Source organism: Corythoichthys intestinalis, chromosome 6, assembly GCF_030265065.1.
Source record: "Corythoichthys intestinalis isolate RoL2023-P3 chromosome 6, ASM3026506v1, whole genome shotgun sequence".
Classification (NCBI taxonomy): Eukaryota; Metazoa; Chordata; class Actinopteri; order Syngnathiformes; family Syngnathidae; genus Corythoichthys; species Corythoichthys intestinalis.
The window spans coordinates 56,521,932-56,545,950 of NC_080400.1; the positions used below are offsets into that span (position 1 = coordinate 56,521,932).

The window sequence follows — 24,019 nt, forward strand, 5'->3', positions numbered from 1 at the left end:
TTTTTTTTAATAGAGTACCGTTCGTGTCCCCAGTATAAATGAAGCTGTATTTTTACGAAAGTTGGACAAATACTCATTCATTTTATTTTATTTTTTTTGGTGTATTATTAATTGCTGTTTATTATAAATTCAAGTGTATAGGCTCCTAAATTCTATTTTTCATTTAATTTACTTCTAGTGAAAGGTTGTTATGCAATTTTGCTATGTCCCCAGTGACTTTCATTCAAATCGAGTCAATAAAATAACTAATGTAAGTAGGAAAAAAAATAAATAAATAATTGTTAGGATTTTATTGTCCTGGATATAATATCTGTCCACTATGTTAAGTTGCGTTAGTATCCCTTTAAGAAAATTCCCCATTTATTTATGACATCACTCTTCGGCGATTACATCACACCCGTGGCGGGAAGTTAAACTATGGTAAGCAATTTTATTTTATTTTTGTTTTATTTTTAATTTGTTTTAAATCTGATTTTGCAGTTTTATAAAGTACATTCTGTGTGGTTGATAATAATTTGTCCCCTCTGTTAAAGCTATACAGGTAGTACCCGTTCCTACGCTGGCAATTTAACCTGAATTTCTGCGTAAATCGGAATTAACCCTTTAAATACCCCTAAATACACCCTGAATCTCAAAATAACTATTCAAAAACATGTATTGTACGTCATTCTAAGGGGTGAAAGTGGGCCGGAACGCAGTTCCGGTAAAAGATTCGGGGTCGGATCGGTGCTTTGATCCCCAAAATATGACGCCAATTGTCAAAACCCCATGTTAAAAGAAAAGTGCTAAGCTGCCACACATGCATCTCCTAGAAGAAAACAATGTACTTACTTGATCCTACATACACAAGTGTTAACAACAAACCTAATAAAGTGCTTGTATAGTGTAATCCGCTTCCACCGTTATTTACTCATTCCACGACCTACCTGTAGTTTCAAGCGCTATTTCTGACTTTTTATGATAGATAAGTGCTAGGTCACAACCTACCAGTTGAGAAACACTGATTCATTGCATAATATGCTCCAATGATATATCCCCATTTCTGTCCAGACAAAGTAGAGCAGCAGAGTGCAGGAAGAGGTGGAGGAGAGATGGAAATTGATGACCATGAGCAGAGGTGAATTCACTATCAACAAGGGACTTCCCAATTTTGATGTTAGATTATTGATGGCTGAAAAACCATAGACTCCACCATCAGTTAACAAGACAACTCACACAAACATTGCTCCACGCCTTCCCGTAGGCGGCAGACCCAGGCAGAACGTTGAGTTGGCTTTCACTGTGATAAACTCAAACACACCCAGCGTTCTAACATCGGATTTAGGTGGAAACAGGACGAAGGTTTTACTTTATACAAGAAGGGAGGAAGTGTCTAAAGAGTAATTTGGTAATGGTAATTATGGTAATCATTATATTAAATAGCACCATGCATGCACTTTGAAACGTTGTGAAAAACATCAATGGATATAATTTGTGAAACTGGCTTGATATACAGTATTTACGTAAAATGAACGACAACTGCCTGTTTTTTGCTTTTAACCAAGAATGACTGTTTTACGTTCATATCTATAGAAAATTTATTTACAAGAATGTTCAATTTAAACAGCTCTTTGTTTCGTGACGGCTGCCATCTTGGATTACACAATACCGTAACTTTTGCTTGAAATATTTACGTAAAATGAACGATAACTGCCTGTTTTTTTGTTTTGTTTTTTTGTGCTTTTAACCAATAATCTAGACCGTTTTGCGTTGATATCTATACAAATTGCGCAATTTAAGCATTTAATTACAAGAATTTTCAACTTAAACAGTTCTTTGTTTCGTGACGGCCGCCATCTTGGATTTCACAATCCTGTCCCTTTTGCTTGAAATATTTATGTAAAGTGAACGATAACTGCCCATTTCTTTTTTGCTTTTAACCAAGAATCTAGACTGCTTTACGTTCATACCTATAGAAAATGCGTGATTTAAACATTTATTTACAAGAATTTTCAATTTAAACAGCACTTTGTTTTGTGATGGCCGCCATGTTGGATTTTGTAAAAAAAAAAATCAGTTGATATTTCTGGCAAAAACTTATATTACATGTTAAATATTGCTATTGATTCTGAAAATATAGGTAATTATCTCTGCATCTGGTGATTTTTGTCCATCTAGCATAAAATATGAGAACTTTATAGCCATTTTAAGTTTAGTTATACTTATATAAAAAATAATGATTCAGGATTTTATAATTAAATGACTTTAAATTTTTTGATGCCGCTGCTCATGGAGAGTCATATATGCCTATGGGAGTTGCCTGTTTTGGTTTTAGGTCGCTAGTCGCTTTGGTTTAGAAAATATTTTGAATTTTAAGTTTTTTAAAATAGGCCCCCCACAGATCGGCCCCGAGCCCTGTGTCACGTCAACTGATAGTGAAGCAAGGATGTAGGTTTGCATGGGACGGTAGGGACATAACATTACCATCTTTTCCAGGATGCTCATATTGTTCCCACCAACTTTTAACCAACCTGATTTACATAATATAATACGCTCAGTTATATGGGTAATTTTAGATTGTCTTCACATACAGTGTATCACAGAAGTAAGTATTTCTTTTCATGGGACAACACTGACAAAATGGCACTTCGAAACAATGAAAAGTACCTCGTATGTGTGCAGTTTATATATTACAGATAATGTATTTTCCCCTCAATATAACTCAAAATATAGCCATTAATATCTATACCCCTGGCAACAACAGTGAGTACACCCCTTAGAAACTACGTACATCCCTAAATGTCCAAATTGAGTACTGCTTGTCATTTCCCCTCCAAAATGTCATGTGATTCGTTACACGAGTGTTATCAGCTTTGCTGCAGAGATTGAAGAGGTGAAGGGTCAGCCTGTTAGTGCTCAGACCATACGCCGCACTCTACATCAAATTGGTGTGAATGGCTGTCAGACCAGTAGGGAGCCTGGTAAGAAATACTCATCATTGATTAGCAACAGCATAACAATGTTACCAAAAAGAATTCAGAGACTTATTGTACTGTACTTTAAATGTGTTGAAATGATATAAAATGCACACATTAGGAGTATTTTTAGTTTTAAACACTGTATGTCTCTCACGGAATTACATTTAAAAATATCATGGCTCTCTCAGCCAAAAAGGTTCCCGACCCTTATTCTAACTCAATGTCACTGGACTATGCAGTATCTTTTGGTCCTGCCCCCTTCTCACAAATTTTCGGCGAGTCCATATTTTGTATAACCCTGCCCACTCATTAGCATTTTTGGATTAGCACCCGAGGAAATAACTACCAAAAATACACAAAATGAAACAACGGCATTTGGTTAAATTACAGTACGCAGATGAATCTTGATAAATAGGAAAACCGGCAAATAAATTAGTTTCTAGATTGTCGTTTGAAATATGCAGTGCATATTCAAAACGAAATGTTGATACAGCGACTCAAGACAGTAAAATGAAAATAACCCAGGTAGTCCTGTCTCTCCTGCGGTTGGAAAAAAAAAAAGAGATATTCTTTAATTAAATGGGTTGGGGCAGAGACAGAACTTGGGGGTGCAGCCCCATCCGGGTCCAGGCTTTTTTTTTTTTTTTTTTTTTTTTTTTTACAGAAACGTGTTTTGGTTTGATTATATATAGTTTCAAGCAAGCCCGTCGACAGGGGATGGCAACCTGAATGACCCTTATTTTTTTTCACTTTACATTCACATATTTTTTCATTTAAATCATTGTCTGATTAAATATTATGTACTACTCGATTTATAATAAAAATATTTAACATATTGAATATTTGAAATATATTTTTTTTCCTTTTTTTTTTTACAACGGCCCTCCCTCCGCCCCCTCTGTCTCAGAGAATGGTTTGACTCCGCTCTGGCGCACTGCTTAGAACACTTAATCTTTTCGCCAAGATCGTCATTCATTGAATATGGTACGCCCGCTGGTGTCGTGCCAATGTTGTTACCCCAGTCAAAAATTGCATCGCCCGGGCGGATTCATATGGAAGCAGATTTGTGTCTTCATTATTCGATCAAAAAAATAAAATGTTTGAATGCAAAAATAAAATTGAAACTCAAAAATATGCATTTGAAAGCTATTTTTCTTTGAATTTTTTTTTTTTTGAATGAAGTCGATTTTTTTTTATTTTTATTTTTTTTATTGAGGCAACTTTTTTTAATTGAAGTAATGTTGTTTTGCGTTTGGGCCACATTTTGGCTAGGACATTTGTGTCTTTATTATTCAATCAAAAAATAAGTGGCTTAAAACAAAAAAATCTATATTTTCAAAACGAAAAAATCACTTCAATCAAAAAAAGACAAATTTCGATCGTAGAAAAAAAATATGAAAAAATATTTGAGATATGTGCATTTGAACACAATTGTTAATTTAAAAAGTTTTCTTTCATTTTAGCAATCCTTTTTTTGTGTTTGGGCCTTATTAGGGGTAGGACATTTGTGTCTAAATCATTCAATCCCCTAAAAAGTTGCTTCAATCAAAAAATATTTTCAAACAAAGAAAAAATTCATTTGAAAAATAAAATTGCCCTCTCCTATTTTTAATTTTATTCTATCTTTTTTAATAATATGCAAAACAAATGACTGTCTAAGGTGCTAGACACATGATCTGTTCGAAAAATAATTTTGACCCGTTATAAAAATATCTTTTTTTGTTCATTTCATTCATTTTTGTTGTTTACTTTATTGCTTTACAACTCATATATACAGGAAAGTCAATTACATGCAATGACACTTTTCGGCCACCGGGGGGGCCTGGCCCCCTTGCCCCCCCCTTAAACTCCGCTAATGATTATAGGGCTCTAGCGTCCCCAACAGGTGGATGACGTCAGCGGGAGAATGGGCTTATCGGTTTTACTATTTAGCCCACTGAGGGGGAATTATTCAGAACGAGGAAAACGCGACGAAGAGAGCCGCAAAATGTCATTGTTTCAGTCTCTCTACTCCAATATTTTTACGAGATATTGTTTTTATCCATGTATTTTTCCCCAATAGCTAAGTAAATGGTATGGTCATGACAAATAATAGTCTTGTGCTAAATGGAATATGAAATAATAAAAATGCATTTATTCAGGACGACATGGCAAAATTACTCCATTATGGTCAAAACTGCCGACTTCACCTTTACTGTCGCACCTCCTGAACAATATTTTATGCCACCTAATTCAGGCTTATGTCATTTCCCTTCCCCGGCTTCGGAGAATGTAAACAAACCAAAAGGCGTGACAGCTAACTGACATGCTAACCCGAACAGAGTGATGTTTCAAAGTTTCGAAGCGGAAAATCCCACATAACTAGCCAGGATCATTTCATATGACGACTGGGTTGTCGATTGTCTTCGCCGATCGGCAACCCGCCCGGCGGCGAACAAGTTAGATGTCGTCATTCCCCTGCTGACGGCAGAGGGCTCGTTTGCGGGGAAGCAGCTGGACACTGACCGCCGGACAAACCGGCCGACGTCGGAGGAGTGTGTAGCTGCCAAATGGTTAACACGAACATGGCAAAATAATGCTTTACTACACTGCGAAGTCGTAAACAGCGAGAGACTCATAGGAGGGCGGCTGGAGTTGTTATGCTGCTAACATGACAATATGTGTATGAGGGGAGCTTTTTATATGCCCATCCATGATCAAACATAAGTAGTCCTTTATTAAATGAAAGTTTGTAGTGTTTACTTTGTAATCGCTGAATTCGCGGCTATTTTTAACTCAAAGTCGGAAAATTTGACAGAACGCCGGGCACATGAAGAGGGGAAAAAGCTGTGTATAGAGCTCTGTGCGACAAGCTGCCGGTCGTCAGCCGAGGGAATAAGGAGGATGTCAGCCACAAAATGCAAGCCACCTACATATTAAAATGATCCCAGTATTTGACATAATATAAAACACGATGTTTACTCACTTCCTCGTAAGTTCCATGGTCACACAGTAGTAGGGCTTGTTTTGGCCAATATCCACCGGCGAATGGGAACCTTTTGAAACCCCAAAAAGGCTCACACCCCTCTCCCTCCTACAGCAAGATTTTTCTGCAGCCGTTTGGCTGGCGTGATGAGAAAAATAAAGGAATTAATCCGCAAAATCAGCACAATCCTTAGTCCTTCTCACACAACAGTACGGCTGTACAGTGAAGAGGACTCCTTCTCCCGTACACGTCACTGCGCCCTCTTCCTCAATGCAAGACCGAAGCCGGACATCTGTCATTTTCGTAGCGCGGGATTAAAAAAAATTGAATAAATATATCGATCGCTTCTTCACACATCCAAGTGGTCCATTTCATTCAGGAGCATAAAATACAGCGTGTATTATGAAATAAACATGCTTTTTCGTGTCACAGGCACTTTAAGCGTGAGCTTTCTCAAAAACTGGATTTCACTGATGCTATAAATGACTTTGGTGTAAAAAAAATCTGATGTTATAAATGACGTTGGTGTAAAAAAAATCTAGGCGCATCACTGTTTGAGGGCTTGATAACCCCAGGGATGTGGAGGGGGCAAGCACGGGATGTTTTTTTTTTTTTTTTTTTTTTAAACCTGTCCTGTTCAGCTGTTTGACACAGAGAATGGAAGTCTAAGTGCCCGGATTCTGAACAGTTTTAATGTTTCACATTGAGAGTCTGACATACTCCCATTGTGATCATTCAAAATACCTTTTTATTATGACAAAGCAGCGAACAGGAAGGGATTATGGGGGGACAGAAGAAAAGACATACAAGAGAAGAAAGAAAAGAAACACATACACAAACAACAACAAGAAATACATTGAACATCTAAACTAGTTACTAATATGCTGGTGCTATCGTCAGCGAGATGTATTTCCGGTTTACACCATGTGGGGGCCTATTGGCCAGTGAAAGAGGAGAATGGGGGTGGGGGATGTTTAGTTATACTGTTTTGTTGCTTTGTTGCTTGAAATTGTTTGTTTATATTGTGTCACATCACATTACGGTCTGTTAAATTTAACTGTCCATCTCAAATAATTTGAAAATTTACACTGTCATTGCTTGCAAAGCGTTAAAAGTACTGCGTATGTTCAGACGGGTAACAAGGGTCCCCGGGGGCCCCAGGCAACAAGCAACATGGGGCCCTTCTGGGTCACGTGACACACACACATACTCGCGCAGTATAATGAACACAAAGGTGTGTGTGGGGGGGTGCGATTGCGCGCTGCGTGCACATTCGGTCATCTTGGCCATAAAAGCGGCGAAAACTAAGCACTTTACACTGACTTATATTGGTGTACTTACATTCGTTCATGGACGCACACATTTTAACAGGTGGCCGTCCTCTGCTTGAAATGAGCACCTTACGCCTATTCTCGCTCCCAGAATATGCAGCGCATGTGACGTAGGACAATTACAGGACTGGTTGCTATGGGAACGTACGCATACCCAAGGAACCTTGCTAAAAGGAGTATTAGAATTGCTAATAAAATCGTTTAGGATTATTTTAGATGCATATGTGTTATATTTCTTATAGAGTTATAGAGTTTATTTAAGTAGTCACATGAATAATGAGGTGGCCTGTGAAAATCAACGTAAAACAACTCGGCAAGGACTTTCCAGAGAGTACTTGGTGAGTCACTCTTTAAACAATCATGTGGTATTAATAGCTGATTGGACTTTCTTAAACATCTATACTCTACATGATGTGGTTAGTGCTGATTGGGATTGATAACAGAATCGTTAGATAATCTGCCAAATGATTCAATGGTATTGCAACACTCCCTACACTTGTCGCTGCGAAAGTACAGTAAAGGCCGAGTTATACTTCCGCGTCAGACCTACGCCGTCAAGGAAGAATCGAGTTACGACCCTACGCCGTAGCCTGACGCGCACCTCTCGATTTTTCTAACCTTCGCGTCGCGTAGACGCGTTGACGTAGCGAAAACGGACTGTGATTGGTCCGCTCAGACTGTTGTTTCCGGGCGAAAACACCGCCATTGTAGAATAGAATCAAACATTATTTTCCACACGCAAAAATGCACCAAGCCGACGGGAGTATCATCGAAGAGCAAGTCTCGTCAAGAAATTATTATTGTGACTGCCAAATGGCAAGGTCGGCGATCGAAAAAATAAATAAAAGGAAGAACCACCGAGACGTGGGTGGTCGGAATCGAGTGGCCACACGAAGCGGTGACACAGTCGGCCAAAAACTGCCAACTTTTTATCACTTTATGTCGTATTTTTGGTTGGTGCACTTCATCATTTACTGTGTACATATGTTTCAAGTATATGCAGAATAAAGCACAGATTTGGTGTCAAAAGAGTTGTTTTGATCTTTAATTTTCAATAGCAGACAGTTCACACACACAATACATTATCACTGATTGAGAGTGCCTCGGTGCTTTTTATGATAACCTTAAAATCAAGCCTCCCAACGCAGTTTGGGAAGTTCCCTAGACGCCAGAAATCTGCTATGGCTTCCCACTGGCTGGTTGTAGGACACGGCAAACAAATCAGGCTGGAGGGCTTTGCAGACCTTGAACGCAGTGCTCGACGCCAGTTTGAAGCTAGCCGCCACAGCTAGCTCTCTCCACCCGAGTCTAAAACTCTCTGTGCGGCATCAAAAGTCGGCCAGACCGCCTCGAAAGCGTCTTCTGCGTCGCCTGCCCGTCAACATTTGTATGTTCAATATTTATTCAGTGTTGATGAGCAGAATATTTACTTTCAAGAGTTCCATCTTGCAATGTTTATTTTTTCTCCGACTAGCGGAAGTAGTCAACAATCATGCCCCAAAACCGTACAAACATAACGCCACATCCCTCTAGTGGCTTGGCGGTGAATTACAGAGCAACGCGTTCCCTCACCGCAGAACTATCGAATGTCGAATGACGCCGTAGTCGCTACGCCGTCACCGCAACGCGGGAGTATAACTCAGGCTTTAGGCTGCGTGTGCTAAATCTGTTGGCCCTCTGGGGGCCCCTGCTGGCTGGGGGCCCTAGGCAATTGCCTGGTTTGCCTAATGGGACACGACGCCTCTGCGTATGTTGTTGTGACAAGCCGGTGGCAGGAGTGGGCTGGGGGGCCCTATATTGGTCTCTTGTTCCCAGGCCCCTGCAAGTCTGTCGACAACCCTGGTTTAAAGTGTTATTTCTGACTTTCTATGATAGATAAGTGCTAAATTTTTTTTTTTTTTTATTTTTTTTTTTTTTATCAGTCGCCAGTGCACCGCTGTGCCCCAGTCTTTTATTAGGTCTAGCGACGCGGACGCCACTGCTGATCATTTGCATGTTTTTCAATGTCGCGTTTATTTATTTATTTTGAAACCTACGTTTACAGCGGACAAAGTTCCCTGTCTTTGGTTTGAATGACTCCAGTGAGGTAATTTAGACGCCTGGGCAACTACATTATTTCGGTTCTCCGGCAGGCTGTGCTGTGCCCGCGCACTTCTGCGCGCGACATGGCTCAGTCATGAGCGCGCGGAAACAGTACAGGAGAACGCTTGCAGCGGAGCAGCCACTCGGAGCAGTTGGTGCGTATTACACTTGCACCGGTGTCGGTGGTACACATAAGTAAAACGGACTTTTCAACCGGGATATTCCGCAGCATGCACAGGTAAGTCCTGCGTATTAAGCCGCATTCTTTTGATCCAAGTTCTAAACATGCACGCAGACGTGCGGGTGAGCACGAGAGGTAAAGCAGATTTCTGCGACCGTTTAAAAAATATAATAATAATAGAAAGAATAACAACGATGAGCTGAACGAGATGAATAAACGAAGGCACGGCACGTTTCTCATGCTGTCTACGAGGTCCTGCAGTAGAATGTGACCTGAATATCAGGATGGAGGAAGACCTGATGAGAGGTGATCGCTGATGATTGGCGAGCTGAGTCTCAGTCGCGTGGGACTGTCCGAGTCCGGGCTAGGCTAGCACCATCCTGACCACATCCCCGCGTTTTATTACTAATCTTGGTCTTGCAGAATTGTTTAAAAAACTATAGCTATACATATAGGAGCGCTTAGATTAAGAGTATTCCACAGAGGCGGGTGTTTGTTGGATTTTCGATTTCAAATCAGTCACACCGGATTGAATATCAATGGTTTAGGTTGCATTTGCTTTCACGTTGTATTCTTTGCTCTGGTGTGAATTCATTTTCCATACTCAACATGCATACTAGAGGAGAAACTCTTGGTGATGGTGATTCCTGCTGGATTGCACGTATGGCTGCAGACAAATAGATGGAAGCAACAACTGGGCTTTCTTATAGATCTCTACCGTGAAGGCTCCCACCAGTCATTAGAGGGCTGGGGTAAATTTACAGTCTGGTTTCTGCAAAAGCCATCAGGATGCATGAGACCAATTTTCAATGTGACTAAAGCAGTCATTTAGTTTACAGCCCGGGTACTCTGATTACAACATGGATCACAGGCAGCAAACGCCTTCACGCGCGTGCACGCACGCACACACACACGCACGCACGCACGCACGCACGCACGCACGCACGCACGCACGCACACACACACACACACACACACACACACACACACACACACCTGTGTATTCACATCTGCTGCTGTGTGTGTAACCGTCATCCTCTCACCTTTCAGCTGGCAGTTAGCCAAACAAGTGCACAGCTGTATTTTGCTGCTTGGTGGGCCAGTGTTTACAGCTCCTCCTCATTTCTGTCCTTATCACTTCCTCCTCTTCCACCCCATCACCTCTTATCCTTGCACCTCCTTTATCACCACTCTCGATTTCACCAGCTTTGCACAGGCGGTAGATCAACTAGACACACTAGACTTGTGTCGTTGCAGTAGCCTACAAAATATCTCAAATATAGCCTGATGGTGGTTATCATTCTGCCATATTAATATTATTATTTTTAACCAGGGCCGGTTGTAGGCAGGCATGTATGATGGGGCAGTCAGAAATGTGTAGGGGGCATCATTTGTGGGGCGCAGCAAGGCGCTGGCGAGCAAACAAAAACATTGTTTCAGGGTTCCACTAGGATTTTTTGAAGCTGTGGTGTTGGTGGGCTGCGTCGGAGTCGGACAACCCCATCATTTTGTGCCGCGCCGAATTTGTTTCATATCATGACAAATACGATTTTTAAAAAAAAACATAATTTTTTTCCCACGAACTATTACTAAAATATATTTGCAAAGTTTGCATCGTGCCTGGAAACACTTGATTTTCCTGGAGAAAAAAAAAGGTGCGGGTGAATCGACAATAGGTGGTCCATTTATAGTCAATCTGAGGCATGCTGCAAGACGTTCCCCCTGTTCCTGAAGTCTGTCTTCACCCACACAGGAATTAAAAAAAAATAGATCTAGGAAATGAAGACACTCAAGGATCTCAAACTTACATTGTACAGTTCTGTACAATGTCCAGTTGACCAAATGTCTTACTCTGTTCAGTGAAGAAAAATCTCACAGTTCACTTTTGAGATGGGCACTGTCAACTCAATGGCCGACAGTTGCCGTCAGCAGCACTCCCCATTCATCAGTCTGTGATGCCATCTTTGACATCATGCTGACCTGGTCCATATTCTAAAACGCATTCTATGGATTACCCATTTGGATTTAAATCAAATGTGTTAAATTTACATTAGCCAATCCAACTTCAGTTCAAACTGAAGTGTCTTTGTGGGAGTTACTTTTCTGATTGTTAGTACAAATTCATATAATGATTTGTTTCAATGAGATGAAAAACACTTGCCTGGTACACCAGACTCACCGCTGTTCCAGCTATTGAGTCTGGCCACCATACACGCGAATACAATTTCCAGGGCGGAGCAAGCCACAGCAAACAGACAGCGGAGTGGACCAATCAGCGACGGGCAGACGTGACGTTAGTAAAATGACGAGGGAAGGACGAGGGACTTGCGCGCGGAAGTAAACATATGAAGAGAGCGGAGTTTATTCAACATGGCTAGCGCGAGACAGACTGTTGTCAATGACTCGTGTCGATGTGTTTTTGGTAATTTAAAACTGATTTTACCGTGGATTGGAACGTATTCTCGGCTCTCCCGTTCACCATCTGTGTTGTTGTGGAGACAACTTTCGACGCGCAAGAGTGACATTACTCGTTAAGAACACGTCACGCAAATAAATGAATCTGATTTGTCGATTGATTTTGTACCTGCTCGAGAGGCTGTCAATGGGCTGGTTCCCAGACTATACTCTCAGTGTTTGAAAAATACAGGGAGAACAGTCTGGCAGAGCCAGGCAAGAAAAACACGAATACGCCATCTGTTTTGTAATTATTTTTCGATAAGGATGATGCCAGGTTAGAGACAATGAACCTTTTTCACAATTTAAGGTAAAATAATACAATTATGATTATTCAAAATAATAGGTGCACGATTCTAAACACTCACCTTGATTTTTGTGGTACAGCCACGGCTTGAACTTTGGCATTTTTGTCCATGTTTTGTCCCAACTGGATTTCCTGTCCACTTTTTTGCCTACTTCTCCTACACTGGACTATGCGCCTTCCTGATGTGCGTCTCCCAGGCGATCTCGTCTGATTCAGTTTTTGTAAATGTTATCTCAACATTAATATACAATGCTTGCCATACCCATTTGGTTATTTCCACTCCTCCAAACGTGAGAGATAATACCTTCGCAACTGAAGAGCACCTGGGAGCATGAGAGTCCCAAAATATTTAATTAGCCTCAGCCGAGCCGACGTACCAGCCGCAAGCTTTCATTAGAACTATACGCTTTTCAAAATAAAACGTGAAAAGGAACAATTTGTGTTTAAGGTACTATTTCAGATGATTTATGGCAAATAGTGCGTACAAATAAGCTTCATATATACATTTAGATGTCATGTTAAATTATAAAAATGATAAATTAGTGGATCTTTAATCCCAAAAAAAAAAACAAAACAAAACAAAAAAAACAACAACTCATTTGCAAGCCGTGGCGGCTTTTATTTTGGTGTGGCGGCCTGCCACGATATTTCAACTGTAGGGGAAACGCTGTTGTTAACCATTTATCTGTCATAAAAAGTCAGAAATAGTGCTTTCAACTATATAAAATCAAACAGAAATACAAGTTTCTGTAAAAAAGTGCAGTTTTTTTGTGTGTGTCTTTTTCATTCTCTCTATTCCAAAGCAAAATTAGGACATCCCTTGTTGATAGTCAATTCACGTGTGCTCATCAAATTCCATCTCTCCTTCACCTTGAAGGAATTCCCCCCCCCCGGCCAAGGACAACCTCTATCTGCATTCTGCTGGTCTACTTTGTCTGGACGGAAATGGGGATATATCACTGTAATTGTTATGCAATTAATCAGTGTTTCGCAACTCGTAATTTGTGACCTAAAAGTGGTTTATGTTGCCTAGGTGGGTTACCTAGCTTACCTCTTTCAATCCTCATTGCTGCGAGCAAATAACTTTCTAATATGCATTTGCAAGAGTAATGTAATGTTTGAGTCAAATACATATAAAATAATACTTTTTGTTACAGATTACAAGGACTGCAGTAACAAACAAAATGCTTGTAAAAAACTGGAAATGATGACAAGCACACATACAAAATTGTTAGAAGTTATATCTCAAAGTTGTCATCAAATAATACAGATTGATTCATTTTGGTAATATAAACAAATAGCAATAAATAACATCAGTATTGATAAAGCTCAAATACCACTTACCATATTAACACTAGAGGTGGGAATCTTGGGGCACCTAACGGTTCGATTATGATTGAGAGGCTGCGATTCGATTATAAATCGATTACTGATGTCTACTTTCGTCATGTTGAAGTTTTAAAACGGTTTCATCAATTAAAGATAGATTCAAGTCAAAATTTTGCCCATTTAAAATTATTTTAGATAAAAATAATTAAGTTCATTTACAACACAGCCTTTTAGGGAAGTCTACTGCTTTAAGATGGCGGCTGTTTACTATAAATGTTCTAACGCCGCTGTCGTCTGTCATTTCGCATCTAGCTCTACATACTGGACTGTCTCAGGAAATTAGAATACACAATATTCTAATTTTCTGAGACAGTCCAGTATATGTGATATCTACTGTAGCCGTATGTCTGTAGCGTTGTCTGTAGCAGCTGTTGGCCGTAGTCAGGTATTATTGTTTTTTTCTATCTAGCGGCAGGAGATGAACATGATATTTACTCTCAGGCTGTTCCTCATTGCGTCCCGAAGACCGTGCTGACTGTGTTTTAGTTCCGCTTTACCTGGTATAATTAAATAATCGGAATATGGATGTTTGTGAATCACTCTCGAATCTTCACGGCCAAATCGCGAATAATCTAAGAATCGGAAGTTTCGCATGCCTCTAATTAACACAATATTAGACAAAGCTCGAGTGAAAGCCTCTCACTCAAATCACGTTTAATTGTCATTGGATTCATAGCCAGTAGGCTAAAAGATGGCAGCTAATCTGATACTTTAATTCAAGAGCAGAGTAGTTTATCTCAGTTAACTGCCTGATGCGTAGACTAAAGTTCAAACATTTAAATTCACAATTCAGGGGAATAGGCGACCAAACAAATATCAACACATACAGTAGGTAATACAAACGAACAACAAGGATGGGCAGTTTATCTGCCACTAACCTGTAACGCAGGTGGGAAGCACCTGCCATCGAGTGAATGATTAGCACATGCTAATATTGATGTTGCATTCTCGTGTTGTTGGAGTAACCGAAAAAATGATTCTCTATTAGCCTACATGGTGTCTATAAAAAGTTCCAAACAGTCACTCAACTTGTGATGTATCATTGGAGCAGTAAAATAGGCTACTCCTATTTGTAGCAACCATGTTTTTATCTCACATTACGACTTTACAGCTCATCAGAACAATTTTCCAACTTGGGAACTCAGATCTCCCGAAACACGTGAACAAAGCATACCTCCTGAAGGTGCTTCGTGTAAGTATCAACTCATGCCTATCACAGCCAAAGTTACGTGCATAAATTACCATATTAAGGAGCCATGTGCAGATTTTGCATATGAAGTAATTGTATATTGAGTGCAGATTCATCTGTCAATTTGCAATATAGTAATTTTGTGAGCGTATTAAAAATGTGCTTTCTCAACTTCTAAAATTTTGATTTTAGGGGGCAAGACATTTATTTGAGTGAGCACTAGCCCCTCTTGCCCCTGCCTAGAGCCTCGTTTTTAACTATACTTGATCTTTACCACGTATTTTTTGGATTAGGCATACGACCCTTTGAGACAACCATTTTCGTCTGATGAGCTTATTCAGGGTCGGATGGAAGCTGGAGCCCATTCAAGGAGGAGGAAACTTTTTTTTTTAATTTTTATTTTTTTTAAACAATTTGTAGTTCCCAAAGATGTTGCAAAATGTTAGTAATAATTTGTCGTAGTTTGTGTTACATTAAATATACACTTCAATATTACCCACATTACTGCTACCGAAATAATGCTGCATCGGGTGTTTATTCAACTAAAAGATCTAAGCTTTTGTAAACGTAACATTCAAACACAGTGTTTTCCATTTGTAATTTTTTTGTCATTGTATTGCAGTAATAGCAGTGGCTCGATCATGACTGGTTAGCATGACGCCTCATAGTTCAGAGATCAAGGGTTCAATCCCAGGTTGCTCCAGTCTTCTTGTGTGGAGTTTGCTTGTTCTCCCTGCACCTGGGTGCGTTTTCTCCAGGTACTCTGCTTTCCTAAATTCCTACTACAAAAATGTGCTTAATAGGTTGATTGAACGTTCCAAATTCTCCTCAGATAGGATTATGAGTGTGATACTGTAGATTGTTTGTCGATGCGTGCCTTGCGATTGGCCCATACTTTGCTGGGATAAACTCCAGCATCCTTTGTGAGGATAAGCGCTATAGAAGATGAATGAATAAATGAATGAATATTGTACAGTAAAGACCTGGCAATGTGACTGGCAAGTCTCTTAGAACTAGATTTCACGCTAAACTAATTATGTTGCCATAGATTCATGCGTCCAGTGAAAAAAAAAAACGGCTTTTAGGTGGAAGGTAGTAGTTATTGTATATACTGTAAGAGCAGCTGCTTGATGCACGATAACATGTGTTCAATAGAGGTAGTCCCCGGGTTACGAAGTAACCGATTTACGTGATTTCGACTTTACGACAGTTTATATCGACAATTATAATAATCTTTGCAGATTATCTATGATAGTTATACTGTATAGTATCCATAGTCCAATTTTTCTCAAATGCTTAGTGTTTGTTCCAATACACATTTACAGCTAAAATGTTAAATCCAGATTAACCTGAATAACATAAATAAATAAAAATAAAAAAGACATAAAAAGCCTCATCATCATCATTATTATCCTAACGTTGTGCTGAGAAAAAAAGTTTCACTGTTTAAAAAAAGAGTACCGTAATTATCTAATCATGATAATAAAAAAAATAATAAAATAATTATATGTAAATATATATATATATATGATGTAGATACATTTAAATAAATAAATAAACATAAGCAAATAATAATAATAAAAGTAACTCATTACTTGAGTATTCTTTTCACCAAATACTTTTTTTTTTACTAGTACTTGAGTAGCGGCACGGTGGCTGCCTCACAGCTCTGAGATCAAGGGTTCAATCCCGGGCTTCGGCCTTCCTGTGTGGTGTTTGCATGTTCTCCCCGGGCCTGCGTGGGTTTTCTCCGGGAACTCCGGTTTCCTCCCACATCCCAAAAACATGCATGGTAGGCTGATTGAACACTCTAAATTGACCGTAGGCATAGTGTGTGCGTGAATGGTTGTATGTCTCCTTGTGCCCTGCGATTGGCTGGCAACCAGTTCAGGGTGTACCCTGCCTACTGCCCGTAGTTAGCTGGGATAGACTCCAGCACCTCCGTGACCCTCGTGAGGAAAAGCGGCATGGAAAATGAATGAATTAATGAATAGTACTTGAGTAAATTTTTTGGATGACTGTAGAGCTGAAACGAATACTCGAGCAACTCGAGTTTAAAAACTGATCCAAGTAATTTCATTCACCTCGAGGAATCGCTTAATTTTGCCAACTCTAAGCATCACGTTTTGCCCGGACTACTTTTAATGCGGGACAACGCGCTGACATCAGGTGCGTAGAGGAAGAAGCAATAAAAAAACCAACAAAAAACCTTACTGCAGCCGACAGCCGCTACAAACTATGCCGACGTTGCTAAAAACTGTGCCCGCATGATGCTAGTGTAGTAGCAGGTAGTGTCCGATGCGTCTCATAGATATCGCATGCATTTAGAACTAGATGCGAAATGACAGACTCGGCCGCGTCTGGGCAGCGTTAGTAAACAGCCGCCATCTTTAAGCAGTAAACTTCTCAGCGCTAATAAATATAACGTTACTGTCACTCACTCACGTAACGTTAGCCCTTCGGAGGGCTATGTTTCTATTGATTCTGACCACTGTCGATGCGTGGCAAACGTGTCTTACATACAGGCTTTATTTAATCTGTAAAAACACAGCACTGTAGAGTGATGAAGGTGTAAAATTAAAACATAATAAAGCGAACTGTCAGTTTTAGCTCAGTAGTCATTGCTGAATAAAACACCAAGTAGCACTTGTCCCTAATGTGCTCCAATACTGCAGGTATCATACATTTATTTTGACCACTCCAAAAACTCAAAATTCTATCAGTACTTACAGTTTAGACTAACTTAAAACTTAACTAGAACTTAAAAATAGCTTGACACAAATGGAAATTCAATTGAAACACGTGGGAAAAACACATAGCTTTCAAGTGATGTGTGTTATCAAGCGTAATTACATTTTTAGGTAAGAAATGTTTTTTTTTTTTTTTTTTTTTTTCAAGATCTAGAAGTTTTTTGAGTGAAAGCAGTGAATTTTTTTCTAATCACATCTGAGATGCAATTGTTGGCTGTTTTCAACAACGTACATCGAAAATAAAGACATTGATTGACTGAAAATGTTTCAATATTGGATTAAATGTCTTTTTTTCTCATGTATATTTATAATTGTTCTTTACCTAAAAAAAATGTTTTTTAATGTTTTATCCGATTACTCGATTAATTGATAGAATTTTCAGTCGATTACTCGATTACTAAAATATTCGATAGCTGCAGCCCCAGATGACTGCTTTCATTTAAGTAGTATTATTTTGAACTCGACATGACTTTGACTTCTGTTTGAGTAAAATTTTTGGCTACTTTCCTAACTTCTGGATATAGGATGGAATTTTGTTATGGTATTTAGAACTCAATTAAAGTAATCGATGAATTTATCAATTAGTTATTTTGAATGATTGAGTAATCGGATTACGAACATTTAATGCACTGCAGAATAAATTTTAGGAGAAGGAAAAAAAAGGCTTGCTAAAATAGCACTTTCAAAAGAACATTAAATGGGAATGCAAAATAGAATTCCCTAGTATTTTTTTCAAATTATGCAGAATTGCATGTTGATTTCACAAGAGCAATGAATGCATTTCAAATATTAATTGAAAAAAGAGGATCACAGTACAACAAAAGAACGGTTGGCCAATTTGCATACCAAAAGTCTGCTAGTTTAAATGCTATAAAATGCTAACCTTTTTTTTTACATGCTGTTAAAAAATCGTTCAAACACATATTCCCACAAAAAACTGCTATATATACCCGGAAACTAAACTACGAATGCCTAAAAAATCTTTATAGCGCAAACAAAAACTGTACCTGTAACTGTAACCTTATGTTGGTCTTAACAGGGAGCAGCTGGATCCAGCCATGTTAGATGAGTTATGTCATATTCATTGTTGCCACTAGAGGGCAGTGTATACAACCAAATCAATAAAACTAATTGCAAACACTTTTGAAATAAACCCGTACAACGGCACTCCAATTAAATCCTTGAAGCAGCAACATTTGTTTAGAATCTTTTTTCTAATTGAACTACTCGAATTATTCGATTAATCTTTGCAGCACTAATAGCATTGCTAAATTCAAATTCTGTCAGAAACCGTAATCTAACCCATATTGTGACTTGTCACCTTTAACTGGTTTATTGGTATAGACACTGGTTGGATAGATGGATGCACAGATGCATAGAAGAACATCTCAAAGGTACAAAGGGCAGGTTCAGGTGACATTCACATTGAATTGTTCAAATTAGCATCATGGAACAGAGTGGCTTTTGAGCAGTTCCGTGTAATATAATATTCCTTGGTTGGTTACTCTGTGCAGTGTAGCTCACTTGAGTTGTTCAACTGAAGCCATTAGGAAGCGGTTGGTGTGACAGTTTTCTTAATGATAATTGGTTGATGCATGTACTGGGGAGAGTAACACTTTCGAAAGTACTCTGTCAAGCTTTAGTTTAATTATGGTTACTAATGATCTAAAGGTTGTGTGCATTCAGTATAGTTAATATATATATATATATATATATATATATATATATATATATATATATATATATATATATATATATATATATATACAGTGTTTCCCCTAGGATTTTTTGAAGCTGTGGTGGTGAGCTGCATCGGAGTCGGACAGCCTCACCATGTCGTGCCACAGCGAATTTTTTTTTCTTCATTTTTCCCCCCAAGAAGAACCATAACAAAGATATATTTGAAATATTTCATTAGCCAGGCTAATGTTGTACCTCTCAGCTACAGTACATGTATGTAAAATGCGTAGCTGATTACAGCTACGTTACCCGATGTACTAATGCGACTTTTTTTCTCGTGGCAATAGTACGACTTACATCTCGTAGTGACTCAGGGTTGGCAACCCAAACTGTTGAAAGAGCCATATTTGACCCCCCAAAAAAACACAAAAAAAACTGATACAGTATGTCTGGAGCCACAAAAAATTAAAAGCCTTTTACAAGCCTTATAATTATCGATACTAGCTATATTAGCCTACTATAGAAATACGTAATTAGCCTTCATGATTAAATGTTTGTTTTCCCTGCAGTGGATCCTATAGAGAATGACGCACCACGTGACTACTCTGTTGTACTATGCCACCACAAGTTTAACTTCATTACAATATTAATGAATTGAAAGAATGTTTGTGTCATGTTTGTCCTCCTAGAAATCCTATTAAAACAAAAAAAAAATATTTCCCTCCCCCATCTTTTTCCATTTAAAAAAAAAAAAAAAAAGCTCCGAAGCATCGCTAAAGAGCCGCATGCGGCCCGAGAGCCGCGGGTTGCAGACCACCGTCGTAGTCCTCCTTTTTCCTTTTATTTGACCCTCATAAGTACTACATTACCACAACAATAACAGTCCTTCTGTCAACTGACCCATTTAGAGCACTGGGGGAATTCTAATAGCCGTGTAAAGAGTTTTACTTGATTCGGTGAGAAGGTGAATAGTTTTTTCCCCGTTGTTCGTAAACTAAATTTCCACACAAAGGCACTCGAGGTACCATTAACTTAGCAAGGAGAGGTATGAGAGTCATTTTTCGAGTGTCCCAGAGCTCGCGAAATTTGGGTGGGGGGGCGCATTTATCAAAGTTTCGTCAGCCGTAATTGTCTGAAGTTGGCGCGCCGGTGTTGTGCCGAAAAATAGCCACTCCACGTGAAATGTCCCCCCTGACGGGAGCGCCCACACGTCACTCGTACAAACAGCCTTTTCTTACCAATCGATGGACACAGAAACGACGTTCTTGTACCGTGAATATGTATCATTTTACTCTGCTTGAACTGATAAATCGTTTACTGTGACCAACGCTCTGAAAATAGAGCAAGGCTTTATTTTGGGCCCCGCCTCTCCGCAGTCTCTCAGCGCAAGTTAGTCAAAGTTTGCTTTCCGTCCAAGACGGCCGTCCACCGCTCACTTTCGCCGAAAAGTCCGATCCAAATTATTGTAATGCCCCGGATATGGGCAAGAAGGAGAGAAGTCTGTATTTGCTTACCCACTTTATTGTGGTAACAATAATAAAGAAAAACAATAACAAAATAACAGCGGGCTGCTACAACATGCGACCGCTATCTCTCGCTATCTCTCTCGTTCTCCCATTCTTCCTACTCGTTCCCCTTGCGTCTCTTAAGGGGGGGCCTGCATAGTTACGAACATTAGGCTACAATACACAATGAATAGGTGTCCGCTGAACTCCTCCCACTCGGCTGCCGCTAGTTTGAAGCGGCCTTAAAATTTTTTTTTTATTTAAATAAATAAATAAAATACATCTCATTTGCCAGGCGTGGCGGCTTTCATTTTAGTGTGGCGGTGCGCCACAATCTGTTGAATATAGGGGAATCCCTGTATATATATATATATATATATATATATATATATATATATATATATATATATATATATATATACAGTGCCTTGCAAAAGTATTCGGCCCCCTTGAATCTTGCAACCTTTCGCCACATTTCAGGCTTCAAACATAAAGATATGAAATTTAATTTTTTTGTCAAGAATCAACAACAAGTGGGACACAATCGTGAAGTGGAACAACATTTATTGGATAATTTAAACTTTTTTAACAAATAAAAAACTGAAAAGTGGGGCGTGCAATATTATTCGGCCCCTTTACTTTCAGTGCAGCAAACTCACTCCAGAAGTTCAGTGAGGATCTCTGAATGATCCAATGTTGTCTTAAATGACCGATGATGATAAATAGAATCCAAATGTGTGTAATCAAGTCTCCGTATAAATGCACCTGCTCTGTAATAGTCTCAGGGTTCTGTTTAAAGTGCAGAGAGCATTATGAAAACCAAGGAACACACCAGGCAGATCCGAGATACTGTTGTGGAGAAGTTTAAAGCCGGATTTGGATACAAAAAGATTTCCCAAGCTTTAAACATCTCAAGGAGCACTGTGCAAGCCATCATATTGAAATGGAAGGAGCATCAGACCACTGCAAATCTACCAAGACCCGGCCGTCCTTCCAAACTTTCTTCTCAAACAAGGAGAAAACTGATCAGAGATGCAGCCAAGAGGCCCATGATCACTCTGGATGAACTGAAGAGATCTACAGCTGAGGTGGGAGAGTCTGTCCATAGGACAACAATCAGTCGTACACTGCACAAATCTGGCCTTTATGGAAGAGTGGCAAGAAGAAAGCCATTTCTCAAAGATATCCATAAAAAGTCTCGTTTAAAGTTTGCCACAAGCCACCTGGGAGACGTACCAAACATGTTGAAGAAGGTGCTCTGGTCAGATGAAACCAAAATTGAACTTTTTGGCCACAAGGCAAAACGATATGTTTGGCGTAAAAGCAACACAGCTCATCACCCTGAACACACCATCCCCACTGTCAAACATGGTGGTGGCAGCATCATGGTTTGGGCCTGCTTTTCTTCAGCAGGGACAGGGAAGATGGTTAAAATTGACGGGAAGATGGATGCAGCCAAATACAGGAACATTCTGGAAGAAAACCTGTTGGTATCTGCACAAGACCTGAGACTGGGACGGAGATTTATCTTCCAACAGGACAATGATCCAAAACATAAAGCCAAATCTACAATGGAATGGTTCAAAAACAAACGTATCCAGGTGTTAGAATGGCCAAGTCAAAGTCCAGACCTGAATCCAATCGAGAATCTGTGGACAGAGCTGAAGACTGCTGTTCACAAACACTCTCCATCCAACCTCACTGAGCTCGAGCTGTTTTGCAAGGAAGAATGGGCAAGAATGTCAGTCTCTCGATGTGCAAAACTGATAGAAACATACCCCAAGCGACTTGCAGCTGTAATTGGAGCAAAAGGTGGCGCTACAAAGTATTAACGCAAGGGGGCCGAATAATATTGCACGCCCCACTTTTCAGTTTTTTATTTGTTAAAAAAGTTTAAATTATCCAATAAATTTTGTTCCACTTCACGATTGTGTCCCACTTGTTGTTGATTCTTGACAAAAAATTAAAATTTTATATCTTTATGTTTGAAGCCTGAAATGTGGCGAAAGGTTGCAAGGTTCAAGGGGGCCGAATACTTTTGCAAGGCACTGTACATTTGTGTGTGTGTGTGTGTGTGTGTGTGTGTGTGTAATCACTCTATTCTGAGGAAAAAATATGGAATCATGAGAAACAAACAAAGAAATAACAATCAATACACATCGCTAGTATTTAGTCGCACCACCTGTTGCTTTTATGACAGCTTGCAGTCTCTGAGGCATGGACTTGATGAGTATTCTTCATCAGTTTGGTACTCTCTTTGATTGCAGTTGCAAGATCATCCTTGCAGGTTGGAGCCTTGCTGTGGACCATTTTTTTCAATTTCCACCACAGGTTTTCAATAGGGTTGAGATCTGGGCTATATTTTCAATATTAGGGATAAGAAAGCTGTCTAAAATTTCAATGTAAACTTGTGCATTTATTGAATATTTAACCACAGCCATCCCCACAGTGCTGTTGCCTGACATGCAGCCCCATATCATCAAGGACTGAGGGAAGTTTGATGGTTTCTTCAGGCAGTCATCATTGTAAATCTCACTGGAAAAGCACCAAACAAAAGTTCCAGCATTATCACCTTGTCAAGAGTCAAGAATCTGCATTGGACAAGGTGTCAAGAGTCAAGAATCTGCAGTGATTCAATATATACTTCCCTGCACATGCTCTATAAAAATAACATTTACTGACCACCACAGTGTTTTTTATTCATTTCTTTTAGTGTCTCTGAATGCTAAAGAGTTGCACTTTTAACTAATTCATTATTTTTTTCAAGCTTTTTGTCTGAGTTTGTTCTGATAAAATGTCTGAGTGAGTGCTCGTCCGAGACTGGTGATTCCATACTTTTTGCTAGGGGTTGTATATTTTTATACAATAGTTTGTATATTCTCAACTCATTCATACTAAAGTGCCACTCAAGGCAAAAGACTGGCGTGGAGTATAATCTTAATGTGTTTTACAGACATAACATTATGTGACCCAGTGAGCTCAGTATATTGCAAACATGTTTGTGATTTTCCTAGTTGTGACTGGGATGTACAGTACTGACAGATTTGGAGAAAATGTGGTGTGCGTTCCCTGCTGCAGTGGCTGACCTCTCTGCCGAGCTCACTGACCTCCACATGGAGGAGGAGAAGAGGGCCATCCCTCTCTTCGTTTTGTTCTCATTCTCTCTGAGCACCTCGCTCCACAGGCTGCCTGCTTGGAAATGGCATTACTGCAACCCCTCCTCCCTGTG

At 39.5% G+C, this 24,019-nt stretch overlaps 1 protein-coding gene across 5 annotated transcripts in view; it reads left to right on the forward strand.

The window, feature by feature from the left end:
• The first annotated feature begins 9,433 nt into the window (after positions 1 to 9,433).
• The window catches only part of fat3a (FAT atypical cadherin 3a), a 434,014-nt gene continuing 419,428 nt past the window's right edge, over positions 9,434 to 24,019 (forward strand). For all 5 annotated transcript variants that reach the window (XM_057838805.1, XM_057838806.1, XM_057838808.1 and 2 more), the window contains exon 1: positions 9,434 to 9,573. The gene's annotated coding sequence lies outside the window, so the exon portion shown is untranslated. The remainder of the gene's footprint in view (positions 9,574 to 24,019) is intronic.